General features: G+C 41.3%; 1 protein-coding gene across 2 annotated transcripts in view; it reads left to right on the top strand.

Annotated features, from left to right (window-relative positions):
• Positions 1-13,122, top strand: part of ALDH1L1 (aldehyde dehydrogenase 1 family member L1) — a 199,998-nt gene that overhangs the window by 51,777 nt on the left and 135,099 nt on the right. Inside the window, exon 1 of one of the 2 annotated variants that reach the window (XM_081078525.1) lies at positions 12,084-12,235. The exons of the other annotated variant lie outside the window; for it this stretch is intronic. The gene's annotated coding sequence lies outside the window, so the exon portion shown is untranslated. Of the gene's footprint in view, positions 1-12,083; positions 12,236-13,122 lie in introns of those variants that run through there. 2 annotated transcript variants of the gene reach the window in all.

Below are 13,122 nucleotides of genomic sequence, written 5' to 3'. Positions count from 1 at the left end.
GAATGGGGCAAGGCAAGGAGAGGGGGGAGCTCTAAAGGGCTGAATGATGGAGACCAAATGCTGGTGAATTTCACCAAGAATTATTAAATGACAAGTTGGAGAATGATGTCATGGCTATGGAAACAAGATCCCCCACTTGACCATTGTGAAGATTTCCTTGGATTTGGTGTTAATCTTACAAATTAAATATTTGTGAAATAATAACTCTGAACAGGAGGTCTAATTAGATTGAAAAATCCCATGATTTTTATTTTGTTATCTGTAAGATGAGGATATTGCTATTTTCCTTATGTACAGAGTATGCCAATGCTGCCTAACTTTTAACTTGGGAGAGGAGAGGGCTCTCCTTGATTGTACATACCTGTGGGTTAGGCTGGGAGAGGTCACTCTCAGGTGAATTGTTCGAGATTCCTGCCACATGTATTTAGCAGCGCTTTAAAAGACCCAATTTTCATGGCTTCTTTCTTTTTCTCAGCTTTATTTGTTCAGTTTTCAGACTGTTCCTGAGTGAAAACACAGGTTCCTAATGTAGACAGGAAAGGGGCCACATTAAAGGGGCCTGTTAAAGCTCAGGAGACTGAAAATAACCACATAGAATGGCTTGAACATAAAAATTCCTAACTAAGGTGGGCCATAGCAAGAAGTCATACCCTTGGCCTGTAGTTTCCTTGACAAAGGTCAATCTTTACCTTAAGTGAGCCTATCTGTTGTCTTTTTGCATATAAGATAACATACCCTTGGAATGTCAGAGTAACCCCTTTTTCCAGACACCCCCCATCCCTTGTGGAGCGGAGGTCAGCACAACCCACCACACTAGAGCAGGAAACTACTAAATCCCTTGTTATCTTGTTCCCCAAATATCATTTCTATGTACTGTAAAATGCTATTAACTATCCTGTACCCACCAATGTAAAAGAAGTGTATGTCTCTCCATTTTACTTTTTATCTAATCCCAGAGATTTCTCCGCCTTGCTTTCTTCCAGTCCCCTAATCTACAATCAGTGAATTTCATGTAACCTTCCTCCTTTGATTCTAGTGTAAAATAAGTTACAAACCCACCATTCTCCAGAGCACTTTCTCAATCTGTTAAGACTTTGTTTCCTGGCAATTGTCATCAGTTTGGCTCAAATAAACTCTTTTTTTTTTAATTTTTTTAATTTATTAGTTTCAGGTGTACAAGACAAGGTAATACTTAGACGTTCATCATTTATATCCCTCACACTGTGAACCCCCACCCACTATCCCTCCGACCTCACACCGGGCCATCACATTATATATATAAAATTATAGTTGGCATTCATTAATGTTTAGCTTCTGGTGTACAATGCCATGATCAGGCCTCCACAGTATCCCTGAGGTGGTCTCCCAAATAGGACGCATGTCCATCGGATACCCAACAAATCTTTACAACATTATTGAATACGTTCCCCAAATTAATTTTCAAAAAACCCGAGGCCATCTTGTGGTTACCAGCTGCTTCCTGATCCCTTCACCTTTCCCCTTATCCCCAACCCTCAAATAAACTCTTATAAGCTTTCTCTTAAGTTGGATGTTTTCTCATCAACACGGACAATGACACAACCAACAGGGGAGAAGGGACTAGCTTATTCCTAAATTGATCCATCTTTGACAAATGGTCCAGTTTCTCATTTGAGAAACTTGGATCTTCTAATTGTACCCAGGAAATAAATATTAGTACCAGTTATATTCGTCACCCTCTTAGGCATATGGCAGATCAGGGACCTCCTTCTCAACATTTACACAACTTGCTCTATTAAGGCTATGACTTCACAGAATACATGGGAGAGGTTTTCTTTATTATTATTGTGATTTTTTAAAATCCAGACTCTGGGCTTAGTGGAGAAATAATTCCTTCATTTACCACATTAGTGGCTGCAATGGTGTCAGGCATACAGTGAACACAGGTGATAGAGATGAGTGAGAGCAGAAGTTTCTAGACCAGTGTGGAGGCAGATGTTTCATCAGATGACTCTAATGTCATAGGTGCTGGGGTGGAGGTAAGGGTTGGGAAAGAGAGAGCAATGAGTAATTATTTATTTATTTTTTCTAATTTTAGTGTATTAGAATTGTTATAGAGTGTTCTTGAACATTTAGATAGCTTCAAAAAAATAAATCAAATTTCCTTACCAAACTTGTTCATAATAAATCAGTTTCCCTCTGTGTTCTTAACCTTTGTTCAAATTTGAAAATTAAATGTAGTGTATGCAGATTATTACTTTCTTAAAGTTGACTATGTATTGAGGAGAAAAATTATAGTAGGCAGAATAAAATGTAGGGTGATTGTCAGCAAAATGCCAGACTAAGAAGCTCTAGGCTCTCACTCTCCTACAGTAACACCAATAAAATATCCAGAATCTGTCTGAATCAGTTGGGGTTGTTACTCCAGGGGACCCAAGAAGTAGCAACAAATGTTTCTTTTCTACCCTCACCACTGCCAGCCCTGGCAGGAGTACCAATTAGCTCCCAGAATATATGTTTTTCTCCTTTCTTCCTGCCTCCCCCAAATTGCTAAATGCATCTCCATGTTTACTGACAGCAATGCTCATGAGCGTGCCAATGGGTCTCAGGCCAATATTGGTGTGTCTTTGGGAGTTCAGTAGACACATAGTATGATGGATCCGGGTGTAAAGGTTCAGTTGTCCCCTTGGCTCCTACCCAATATGAGAAAAGAACATCCTTTCCTCTGTAAAGCAGCCCGAGGCTCGTGGATAGGACTGCATTGCTGTAAGCTGGGGGTGGCAGCCCTTGGCTTGGAGTTTGGGGCAGCCAAATGAATTGCCAGGGGCTCCGGGTATGAGGGAAGGGCTGAAGACTTAGGGAGTCCAGGACTGCAGAGTCCAGGTCCCGCTCAATCTGAGTTGACTCTGTGTCTGGGAACAGAGTAGCTGGGATGCCAGCTGCCAGCTTGGGGGCTATAGTAGGTTGGGGCAAAGATGTGGCCCATCTTTCTTTCTGAAAACACTCTCCTTTGTGGCTCCTGACTCCAGGATACAGGGAAGACTTTGTTCTGGTTTTTCCAATTGCTTTAGCTATTCTAATTCCTTTGCTTTTCCATATAAGTGGCTTTAAAAGGTAAATGCATACACTTTTTTTTTTTTTTAACACCACAGAAAGTTCTACAACTTGCTATTTTCATTTAATAGTTAATCATCAACATCTTTTCAGGTCAGTACCTATAGATCTTTCTCATGTAAAAATATAAATAAACAATACACACATAGTATGATGGATCCAGGTGCAAAGGTTGATAGTATTGCATTGTGTGAATATACTGCGATTTAGTTACCTGGTCCTTCTTAATGGCTAGTTTTTAAAATGTTCCGTCATAAGTAATGCTGATATCAATACTTTCAATTAAAAAAAATCTTTCAATTACAGTTGACATGCTAGTTTCAGCTGTACAGCATAGGATTAGACATTTCTATAACTTAAGTGATCACCCCAATAAGTCTAGTAGCCATCTGACACCATACATACTTATTGCAATATTATTATTCAATTATAGTTGACATTCAATATTAGATTCAGGTGTACAGATAGTGGTTAGACATTTATATAACTTATGAATAGGTCTAGTACCCGCCTGACTCCATACATAGTTATAACAATACTGACTATTTCCCCTATGGTATACTTTATATCCCTGTAACTATTTTGTAACTGCCAATTTGTACTTCTGAATCCCTTCACCTTTTCCACCAAAAAGTACAGTATTTGGGGTTCTTTTATATCAAGGGAAGAGGGAAATGGGAAGACTTTCAGGATGATTGATGACCACAAACATATGAGCAACAGCAGGGGTCTGAGGAAAATTGTGAAATTTCTTTCTTACTGTGTTGACTCTGAGTTGATGTGAGTCTGGCCACAAGGTTTCTGCTTGTCTTTGATAAACAATCATTAATGTTGTGCATATTTCTCATCTCAGGAGAAGCAGTTTCTGGTAAGGGGCTGTTTTACTAAAACTCAAGCCACAAGCAGAATTCCTCTAATGATTAGTACAAAAGGCCATGGAAACAAAGCAGGGTCAACAGATGAAGTCAGAGAGGCTGAGCATTTCACTGTTACAATAATGCCCTAGTTTCCTAGTCTGTAAACAGGAATGATAATAGCATGTATTGTATCAGATTGTTGCATGGTTAATGAGTTTACATATGTACAATAAAATGTCAGAACATGGCACAGTAAGTGCTCACTAAATCTTAGCTCTCCAATATAAGAATAATGGGCATACCAGAAGGAGAAGAAAGAGGGAAGGGAACAGAGAATATATTCAAACAAATCGTCGATGAGAACTTCCCAAACTTGTGGAAAGAACTGGATCCTCGAATCCAGGAAGCAAATAGAACACTTAATTACCTCAATCCCAACAGGCCTTCACCAAGGCACATTGTATTGAAGCTGTCTAAAATCAATGACAAAGAAAGAATCCTCAAGGCAGCCAGGGAAAAGAAGACGGTAACCTACAAAGGAAAGCCCATTAGATTATCATCAGATTTTTCAGCAGAAACTCTACAAGCCAGGATGGAGTGGAACCAAATATTCAAACTATTGAAAGAGAGAAATTATGAGCCAAGAATAATATATCCAGCAAAGATCTCCTTTAGATATGAAGGAGGAATAAAACCTTTCCAGACATCCAGAAGCTGAGGGAATTTTCTAATACACGACCTGCACTACAAGAAATACTAAAGGAGGCTATTAGACCACCATCAACAGGGACAACTTATGGCAACACAGACATAAAAAAGGGGAGCGTAAAGGCCTCAACTGGAATATGAGAATAGAGAAAGTAAGCGTACTGAAGAAACTGGAATACTCTAAATATCAAACTTTCTTTTACATAAACTTAAGGGTAACCACTCAACATAAATCCACAACTGAAATATATACTGTAATAAAAGAAGAAACAGAGGGAAACATCATAGAATACCACCACACAGAAATAATAGACAATAACAAAAAGGCAAACAAACAATGGAGACACAGCCTTACCAGAAAACTAAAGATAGAATGACAGGAAATCCTCACGTATCAATAATCGCCCTAAATGTAAATGGACTGAACTCACCAATAAAAAGGCACAGAGTAGCAGAATGGATCAAAATACTAAACCGAACCACATGCTGTCTCCAAGAGACACATCTCAGCTACATGGACTAGCATAGACTCAAAGTGAAAGGGTGGAAATTGACACTCCAAGCAAATGGTACCCAGAAAAAATCAGGTGTAGCCATAATGATATCAGATGAAACAGACTTCAGGTTGAAAGAGATAACAAGAGACAAAGATGGACATTTCATCACGGTAAAGGGGACTATACAATAAGAAGACATAACAGTCATCAATATTTATGCCCCCAATCAGGGAGCACCAAAATGTACCAAGCAACTATTAACAGAACTAAAGGGAGAAATTGACCAAAACACAATTACACTAGGGGACTTAAATACATCATTGACAGCTATGGATAGATCATCCAAACAGAAGATAAATAACAAAATTGCAGCCCTAAATGACACATTAGATGAAATGGACATAATTGACATATATAGAGCACTTCATCCTAAAACATCAGACTATACATTCTTTTCTAGTGTACATGGAACATTCTCAAGGATAGACCATATATTGGGACACAAAATCAGCCTCAGCAAATGTAAGAAGATTGAAATCATACCAAGCATATTCTCTGATCACAAAGCTTTGAAATTGGATATCAACTGCAAAAAGAAAGCAGGAGAAAACACACAATTATACTAGGGGACTTAAATACATCATTGACAGCTATGGATAGATCATCCAAACAGAAAATAAATAATGAAATACATAAGCAGCCCTAAATGACTCATTAGATGCAATGGACATAATTGACATATATAGAGCATTTCATCCTAAAACATCAGACTATACATTCTTTTCCAGTGTACATGGAACATTCTCATGGATAGACCATATATTGAGACATAAAAGCAGCCTCAGCAAATTTAATAAGATTGAAATCATGCCAAGCATATTTCTGATCACAAGGCTTTGAAATTGGATATCAACTGCAAAAAGAAAGCAGGAAAAAACACAAATACATGGAGATTAAACAACATACTTTTAAAACGACTGGGTCAAAGAAGAAATTAGAGAGATCAAAAGATACATAAAAACAAATGACAATGAAAATACATCCTACCAAAATTTTTGGGATGCAGCAAAAGCAGTTTTAAGAGGGAAATGTATATCATTACAGGCCTATCTCAAGAAACAAGAGAAATTCCAAATAAATAACCTCATGTTACACCTTAAAGAACTAGAAAAAGAAGAACAAGTGAAACCCAAGGTCAGCAGAAGAAAGGAAATAAGAAAAACCAGAGCAGAACTAAATGAAATAGAGAACAAAAAGACAATAGAAAAAATTAATGTGACAAAGAGCTGGTTCTTTGAAAAGATTAACAAAATTGACAAACCCTTGGCTAGACTCACTAAGATAAAAAGAGAGAAGACACTAATTAACAGAATCAGTAATGAAAAAGGGAAAGTTATCATGGACACCACAGAAATAGAAAGGATCATGCAAGAATACTATGAATGATTATATGCCACCAAATTCAATAACCTAGAAGAAATGGACAAGTCTTAGAAACCTATAGCCTTCCAAGGCTAAAACATGAAGAACTGGAAAATCTAAACAGACTGATCACCAGTAACGAAATTGAATCAGTCATCCATAACCTTCCCAAAAGCAAAAGTCAGGGACCAGATGGCTTCACCAGTGAATTCTTCCAAACCTTCAAAGAGGATCTAATAACAATCCTGCTCATACTCTTCCAAAAAATTGAAGAAGAGACAGTACTCCCTAACTTATTTTATGAGGCCAAGATTACCCTGATACCAAAACCTGGTAAGGACAACACAAATAAAGAAAACTATAGACCAATATCTCTGATGAATACGGGTGCAAAAATCCTAAACAAAATTCTAGCAAATGGAATACAACAAGGGATTAAAAAGACTGTTCACCACGTCCAAGTAGGGTTCATCCCTGGGACACAAGGATGGTTCAACACTCGCAAATCCATCAATGTGATATATCACATAAACAAAATAAAGGACAAAAATCATATGATTATATCCATTGATGCAGAAAAAGCATTTGACAAGATACAACATCTATTTATGATTAAAATACTTAATAAAATAGGTATAGAAGGAAAATACCTTAACATAATAAAGGACATATATCACAAGCCCTCAGCTAATCTCATAATTAATGGTGAAAAGCTGAAGCCCTTTGCTCTACGTTCAGGAACACGACAGGGCTGTCCCCTATCACCTCTGCTTTTCAACATAGTGTTGGAAGTCCTGGCCAGAGCCATCAGGCAAGAGAAAGAAATAAAAGGCATCCAAATTGGGAATAAAGAAGTTAAATCATCACTCTTTGCAGATGACATGATGCTATATATAGAAAACCCTAAAGACTCCACCAAAAAGCTATTAGAAACAATCAACGAATACAGTAAAATTGCTGGGTACAAAATCAACGTACAAAAGTCCATTGCATTCCTATATACTAACAATGAAATCTCAGAAAAAGAAATACAAAAGACAATTCCCTTTGCAATTGCAGCAAAAAGAATAAAATACCTAGGAATAAACTTAACCAAGGATATGAAGGATTTATATGCTGAAAATTGTAAGACATTAATGAAAGAAATTGAAGAAGACACAAAGAAATGGAAAGACATTCCGTGCTCATGGATTGGAAGAATCAACATAGTTAAAATGGCCATATTACCCAAAGCAATATACAGATTTAATGCAATCTCCATCAAAATCCCAATGACATCTTTTAAAGAAATAGAACAAAAAATCATCAGATTTGTTTGGAACCACAAAAGACCCCAAGTAGCCAAAGCAATCTTAAGAAAAAAGAACACGTTGATCATTTTAAGGGGGAATATCAAGGAAAACCATCCTGAATTCTAGGTTCCCATTGGGGAGAGTTTCTAAGGGAAGGGATATCAGGTGACAGCATGACTAATTCACAAGGCAAAATAGAAGCATGGGGTGGTCTCATTTTGTGTTTGAACAAGAGGCCTCAGGAGTTGAACATAGGGGAATACTGGCCCCAAATTTGCGAAGAAAGTTCAGGTCATGTGCTTTGCTCATTTTGATTTCCCAAAGGCTACAGACCTTGACAAGTTAATGTTTCCTTTGCAGGAAATGTACACTGAGTTATTGAGTTCCTAAAGGACAAGCTGAGTCATTCTTACACAACAGAAAGTGAATCTATCTCTCTGTCCATCTCTTCACCCACTCATCCTCTAAATTGTCCCTGGATTGGATCAGTAGCCCATCCTCTTATCCATAGGGCTGTGCAAGTACCCACTATCCTCCTGGCCACCTAGGAATCTACAGAAAGCTTAAGCAGGGGCTTTTTCTGTTGGGCACATCCTCCATCCACAGTCAACCACCCGTGCTTTTTTGAGTCAGTTTCCTTTCAGGGCTCTGGGGTCTACAGATGAAGTAGTCCCTGTCTTTGCCCTCAGGGACCTTGCAGTTGAGAGACAGACAGATAGACAGACAGACAAGTATGTGGAATTTATATTAGAGTGTGTCTGTGCATAAATGTGGGAATTACCAAGGGAAGAGGGCTGGAGAAGTCTTCCCAAAAGAGATATAATACATAAGCCAATACCTGAAGCATAAGCTCAGATAGATGAGTGAAGAGACATTCCTGGCAGAGTGAATTGAGCTGGCAGAGGTGGGTTCAGTATGACTCATTCAGAGAATATCATAGAGTTCTAGGATACAGAAGAGCTGGTTTCTGCCACTCTCTGACCTCAGGCCCCATTTCTCTATCTGGTCCATGAAATGATGAATTCAGAAGGCACATGCTGTCACTTCCACCATATTTCATTTGTTAGAAGCAATTCACTGAGTACAGCTCATGCTCAAGGGCTCAAAGAATTGCACTTCTGCTCTTGAAGGAGGGAGTATCAAAGAGTTTTAAAATTACCACACTCCACCCAATAGCCACAAATTATTTACAGTCCTCCCACATGCAGCACATATACACCCTTCCAAACCTCCCTCCCAAAGTCCCATCCTATTGTAGAATGAGCTTGAAGTCCAGAATCTGCATCTAAATCAGGTTCTGTGAAGGATACTCCTTGGATGTATTTCCTTCAATGTAACCCCTTGAGTACAGTTCTCAATTTGCAGACCTGTGAGTTCCAGGGATAAGTAGTCTGCACTCCTGTGACTGCCACTCCAACATACAATGGTGGGGTAAGTATAGCATGACCACTGTAGATAGTATTGTTCAAAGAGGATAGGGATGAGAGGCACACAGGTGTCACTAGGGAACTGGGGCTGGCAATTCTGAAATCGACCTGGGCAGATGTTGGAATTTCCTTAATTAGGACTCAATCTGACTCTGACCTCTCCATGCTCTCGGTTCTACCTTCGGAGTCTTTGTTGTGCTCTCAAGTCATCCTTTTGTTTCCATGAAATGTAGTGCATGTTTACACCTGTGTGCTTTGTCAGGGTACTTCTTGCCAGTAGAATTGGGGTGGATGGGTAGAAGGGGCTTCCAGAAGTCTCTTTTCATTTTGTACTATCTCTGATCCTTTCAGTCCAATTTCCAAGCTAGCACCATTTTGCCAATATAGTTCTTTTAAAAACGGTGTGTCTTATGTGAATCTTTTTGAGGTTTACTCCTTTAGACAACTGGAATCTCTTTGAAGTAAACCCTTCTCTACTCTGGGCTTTGGCTGAATGACAACTTTAAGCTTCTTGGAAGTTCTACTGTTTAACCGAATACTCTTGAGGTGTCACATAGAATTTTTTGAGAAATTAACAAAGGATTTACAGCCCCACCTTTGGCATCATCTTTTGGCCAACTTTTCCTGGCATGGCCCTGGATTACATCTTTGCCTGGAAGATGTTTGTTAATTTTAGCATCATTTGACATCTGGAGAAGCTGGGAATTTTAAAAACCAGCACATTTTGGTCCCTTTTTACTTAACGGTTCTTCTTTTGGCTTATCTCTCTTCTCTCACATTTTAGTATGTGAAGTAAGAATAAGCCAAGAACACCTTCAACATTCTGCCTGAAAATTTCCTTAGCCAGAATGCCCAGTTCATTTGGCACATATTCTACTTTCTATGTTACTGCAGGTGACAGTGTCACTAAACTTCATGCTTAAATGTCCCTCCTTTCCTGCTCTTTATTCCCCTTTAGACTATGGGTTCTTCTCTGATTTACTAACACCTTTTTGGGGTGCCCAATGTACAAGTAATTCTTTGGGGGGTTCCTGTTACCTCCTATCATTCTGCCTTCTCTTTTCTAGCTTCAAATTTCTGCTCACACTGCCTTCCCATTCCAGGATCCTGATATTCAGTCATTTATTCTACAAATTTTATTGATCACTTTCTGAACACAAAGCACTAAATTAAGTGTTGGGGAATTCCTGGGGACTAAGATAGTCTTTGCCCTCAGGTTCTAGTGGGGGAGACATGTCAATCAAATAATCCCAGAAGCCATGACAAAATTATAATGGGCGGGGAGAATGCATGAAGGAAAATTCAAGGGCCCTCTGTGATCATATAATGAAGGATCTATTCTAGTGGGTGTGTGCCCAGGAAAAGAGACCCTGAAGATGTGATATTTAAGTAGGAACCTCCTGAAGTCTGAATGGGATTCACTTGGGGAAGAAGATGAATAGCGCGTGGAAAGTTCTTGATTCAAGAAGGTTGGTATATGTGAGAGATAGCCAGGACAACTGGAGACTGGAGCAGAAAGAACAATTCCTGAGAATGCGCTAGAGGGCTCAGTAGAGATGGGTCACCTCAATCTTGGGTGTTCATCCTGGTATGTGGACATTAACCCATTCAACAAACATTTAGCATCTACTATGTGCCATCACTGTTATTGGGAATACAACAGTGAATGCATCACACCAGTTTCCTACCTTTAGAGAGCTTAGAATCTAGTGGTAGAGACAGGTAATAAACAAGAAATAATGAACAAGAAAATCTCAGATATACAGTAAGTGCTGTGAAAGAAATACAACGGTAACGTGATAGGGAATGGCTGAGGGACTTCTTTAGACTGTAAACTGGAACAGCTTCTCTAAGGCTCTGCATCAGATATTTGACATGTAAGCCTCAATATGAAGGCGAGAAAGGGCGTGCCTCTGTACTATTTGAGAAAAGAATGTTCCAGCAGAGGCCAATGTAAAAGCCCTGAGGCTGGAGCAAGCTTGATGTGTTCAAGCCCTGAATAGAGGTCCAGGTGTCTGCAACTCAGGTGGAGAGAGCCCTCCAAAGAAGTGAAGGTAGGAAAGGCATAGAGAAGTCCAGCAGCAGGTGTGGCAGGAGGGGCATTCCAGGCAGAAGGAGCCACTTGAAAAGAGGATGGGTGTCAGGAAAAAATAGGCAGATTTATTCTCCTCTGTTTTCTTTTTCCCCCTGGTTTTCCTTGGCCCAGAAGGAAACAAATAACCCTGCCTGAGGCAGGATTGGTCAGGTTGGGAGACAGGGGATGGGTTCCTGGCATACCGACTACGTGGAAGGGAGCACTGGAAGAAGAGGAAGTGCCTAGAAAGGCAGGGAGGGCACTGTGCAGGCAGAAACCCAGACACGCAGTTACTGACTCTCGCAGGTTCATGAAGGTTCAGAGGGCAAGGATCTTGTTTGACTCTGCCTCGTGTCCACAACATATGGCAGGAATTTGGTACATTATTTTTGAGTGAGTGAGTGAGTGAGTGAGTGAGTGAGTGAGTGAGTGAGTGAAAACTATCGGGTTTGGCAAGAGTTTCCCTTTACCAATTCAGCCTTGCAAGTACTCATACACTCGTGGCGCTTGGGCCTTTTCAAAGCTCGGTGAATTCTGGAAGGGTCTGTAGCAAGTCTTCCCTATAAATGCAAGCAGGCCCAAAGAGGGTGAGTTGATGCGTCGCGCCACGGTCTCAGAGTTTGTGAGAGTTCTTCCCACCCCCGCCCAGAGTGACTTGCTGCTCTTCCCGCGTCCCCCGCCTTTTTCGCCTCTGCCGGGCGCCTCTCCCCTCCGGAGCTCTGACCTTGACTGTGGCTCCCGGACTGGCCGGGGCGGGTCCCACCTCTCCGCCGCTCAGGGCCAGCCTGCGTCAGCCACAGTTCCCAGACCGCGGCTCTCAGAGGTCCCTTCTGGCCCGCAACGCCTGCACCTCCTTCCCTGCTTGGTGAGTCCCGGCGCACCCCGAACCCCCCCCCCGCCCCAGAAGAAAGCAGGCTACCCCAGTTTGCCCCTACGGGGGTTCTGGGGGCTCCAGGAGCCTCACCGCAGGAACGTGGGGCCTGGGATCCGGATCCCGGGTTCCCCTTGGGGCAGCCGAACCTCCAGCCTGGCCTGGGATCTTCAGTCTAGAGGACCGCGAGAGGGGGCTGGGCAGGGAGGGCAGAGCTTAACAGAGCCCGCTCCAACCTGTGGGGTGGGCATTATAGGCCCGGCTTACAGAAGAGAAAACTGAGGCTTGGGGAGAAAAGGGGGCAAGCCAAAGGTGATATGGATTATCTGTGACAGGGGGAAAACTTGTCCCCCTGGGCCGTCTGCCCCCTTTCCTAAATCCCTTACCCCGTTTCTCGGGATTGGGAAAACTCCCCTTCCCCCCCCTTTGGTCCTGTGCAAGAGTAGCCAGGACCCTGGGGGTTGCCCTACTCATAGCCCAGCCTGCCCCCCATCCCCGCCGCTCATTTACCCGCTGCCTAGGAGAGACAGAATTCTCCCTTAAGTGGGGACAGAGACAATTTAACAAGTAGTCTCAAACTTGGGGTTAAGAGGTGTGGGCTTTAGCGTCCCTCCCCACTTTCCACTACTCTGTGACCTTGAGCAAGTTTCTTAAGCTCTGAATCTTAGTTTCTTTGGCTGAAATTGGGAGGGGCAGTAAATAATTGTGCCTACCTCCTAACGTTGCTTGAGAATTACATGAGATTACGCATCATGTCTGGCCCTAGTAAGCCCTCTGTGAAAGTTGGCTGGTTATTAACCTTCGCAACAATGTCGGGAGACGTGAGGCTGAGAGATGGAAGCGATTCTCCAAAGTTGAACCCAGGTCTGCAGCCTCTGTTG

Source organism: Rhinolophus hipposideros (genome assembly GCF_964194185.1).
Source record: "Rhinolophus hipposideros genome assembly, chromosome: 17".
NCBI classification, from domain to species: Eukaryota; Metazoa; Chordata; class Mammalia; order Chiroptera; family Rhinolophidae; genus Rhinolophus; species Rhinolophus hipposideros.
This window is presented reverse-complemented; position numbering and strand designations above follow the sequence as displayed.